The sequence below is a fragment of the Octopus bimaculoides genome, chromosome 17 (genome assembly GCF_001194135.2).
Source record: "Octopus bimaculoides isolate UCB-OBI-ISO-001 chromosome 17, ASM119413v2, whole genome shotgun sequence".
In the NCBI taxonomy this organism is placed as follows: Eukaryota; Metazoa; Mollusca; class Cephalopoda; order Octopoda; family Octopodidae; genus Octopus; species Octopus bimaculoides.
This window is the reverse complement of record NC_068997.1, coordinates 41,846,593-41,849,792: the sequence shown is the minus strand read 5'-3', so window position 1 is coordinate 41,849,792 and position 3,200 is coordinate 41,846,593.

Sequence of the window (3,200 nt, the reverse complement as noted above, 5' to 3'; positions counted from 1 at the left end):
CCTGTGATGAAACAAGTTGAAACAGAGCTTGATTTTCTTACAAACAAGTGTTCTCTGTTGCCTTGAAATAGAAATGTCAGTGAAAGTTCTGTAAAGTAAAATAATTGCCCTCCACTGCAGAACAATCTCTCATGTTATTTACCAAACATCTCCTCCGAAAGAGAAGACTTTATCTTTCTATGGTTCTCCTTTCTGCCATTTTCTCCTCTGTAAATAAGACTCTGCTTACTATTATCTTTATTATTCTTGTATTTTTAAATCTGTTTTATTTAATTTTTTTTTTTTTTTACATGCAAAAAACATTCAAGTGGTTTTGATCTTGATTTATTTTCAGATTTCAGTTAGATAAATATTTGGAGACAGGCAAGAGAAAGACTGGGAGTCTTTATTTTGAAACTGCCTTCATTATTGGGACATCACATATAAAAATGAAATGCTTTTTCATTGGCTGTCAAGTATTTATATAAACATTCAGTGTGACTCAGTGTCATCAGTAAAATTTGGGGAAGTATAGAGATTTGAGAAAGAGATAATGAACAAGGTGTATTAGTTTTCTTCCATTGTCTTAAGTCTATATGTACACACACACACACACACACACGAACACACACATACACACATACAAATACACAAACATGTATTCTATGTCATTATCAGAGTGTTTTAGCTCTCTTGTTCATTCTCTTTCAGAAATTCCAAATTTTGCTGCATTCACAATTATTTCACAGCATTCTACAGCTGCTCCATAGATTTTACACTTTAAAGACTTTTGTATTCTAGACTTGTTATATGATCTTTTTAGCCCTGCAATTTATCATTATTATTATGATAATCATTATTATTATTATTATTATTATTATTATTATTATTATTATTATTATTATTATCATCATCATCATTATTTAGCCTAGTAAGGAAAACAAGGAATATTTATTACTTCTTTGTCAAGTACTTTGATATTTTAGAAGTAGTCTTACTCATACTAACAGCTGATTTATTTAAACTCTAAGAAACTGGGTAGTTATTGACACCTAACTTTGATTTTATGTTGACCTAACACATGGCTCTATCAATTTACTGTTAGAAAAATATTCAATTTTAAGTATTAATTTTTCCATTTTTGTCTTTGTTATTTCTGTTTGAAATCTTTTGTAATAAAAGTTTAAAATTTTTACTTTCCTTAAAAGCTGACTTTACCTAGCTGTTTTATTATCATCTTTCTCTCAGCTTCAGATTTTTTTTTTTTTATTGCTTTATACTGCTTAACATTTTTAGAACAAATAAATTGATATTTGTTTGCAGATTATTGAACAAATTACTAGATCTTAACAACATTTGCATTCTCCTCCTAGTATATTATTATTTTTTTTTTGTTTCTTTAATTCCTGATTGCTATGCAATGTGGTGTTTTGACCCTACCCACTTGTCATATATAGTAATTCCAAAGTGTAAACATGTGTATTAATGTTGATTTATTTCAATTTAAAACTAGGAAAAGAAACACTTTTAATTTTTATATTTGTTTTGTAGACAGATTTTCAATTACTTTTCTATAATTGAGAATCTGTCTAAAAAAAAACAAATAGATATTTGTGTTTATAAAATTTTCTCAGTCAAGCAATTACCTCTGAGATTGTTTATTGATTACACATGAAATTTGCTTGTACTTGTAAGCATTCTTCTTCACTAATTTGTTCTGTAGAGCTTACTAAGTGTCTCCCCCTCCTCCTCATCTGAAGAAAACTAAACTGGTTTCTTTAATATCTCAAATATCTTCCTCTCTACAGCCTACAAAGCATTGCATTTATATTTTGTTTGTACAAGATGAATATTATTCTATGGTGAAGGCCTCAGGATTCAAACAAGAAACTTCAGAAATTTCCCACCTGTGTATTTTACGTTTAATTTTTGGCTAGCATCTGAAACCATCCAATTAATTGTAGTTTACCATTTTTTAAAATAAATATTAGATTTTTGTTTTAGTTTTCACTTTCCTGCCATCATTAAGAAAAACTGCATTATTATTATTATTATTATTATTATTATCCCTATCCCTAAACTGTGAAGTTTGACTCAATTATAAACAGATTTTAGGCCTAGTGTCAGAGTTAGTCTTATCACTATGTATTGCTGTAAGGATTGGTGTTTTTCTTTTACACACATATATATATATATATATATATATATATATGCTAGTAAATCCTGAATTATAAAAAAAATCATCTGATTCTTCCAATTGAAAAAAGCCTGTTGACTGCTAATATTCATATTTAGTAGGAGAATTATATAGTTAAAGAAAATTAAGAAACATTTTTAACATTGCCTGAGCATTCTGAATTTTGTCATCAGCCAATAGTATTGCTCTACTTGATGTTAATCATTAATTTTCTCTAACCAATACAAGTTTTTTTTAATTAGAATAATCCAGAATCTTTATCATCCATTCATTTGTCAAAGATGTGATAATCTTTAAACTGATATCTTTGTTAATATCCTGAAATGACTGAATCTAACTAAGAAATTCTTGATAAATTCTAAAAATTCAGATATTGGGTTTGGAGTGTCTAGCTTCATTTTATTTTATTGTAATTTGTGCAGTTGAGTTTATTCATCTAATTAAGTTAACAGTTGGTCCACATCAGTGAGACACTTTTTTTTTCCCATATATAATACTCCATGTAGGAACAAACCTCCACACTGTAAGTTCAGATAAAATAATGTTTTATTTAATGAGATAATACTCCCTAAAAGATGACAACTCTGCCACAGGTAGTTTCATGCCAATAGTTTTAGAGCTTGCATTTATAGCTCTTTATATCACCATCAGCTTTGTGAAATATACCAGCTAACCCTGACTTTTTTAATTTTTTTTTTTTTTGCTGCAGATAAAAAAAAAATTTGGATCCAAAAGTCATGTTGTCATCTGGTCCTAGTTGTGGTTACTTGAGTATCTTAATATTAATTGCTAATAGCTGCCTGTCACTAAGAGCCTTTAATGACCTCTCTTCACTCTTATCTCTCTCAATGTCTGCTCATAACTAACATTCTCTACAATTAGTTTATCAATAAACAAATTGATGTAGGAAAAATATTTTAGCTTAAAAAATTTTGACTGCATCATCATTTGAACAGTTATTTCAATGCATCTCTATCTCCTTTTTAATTCTGTCAAACACTAGATTGTTTCATTAGGATCTTCT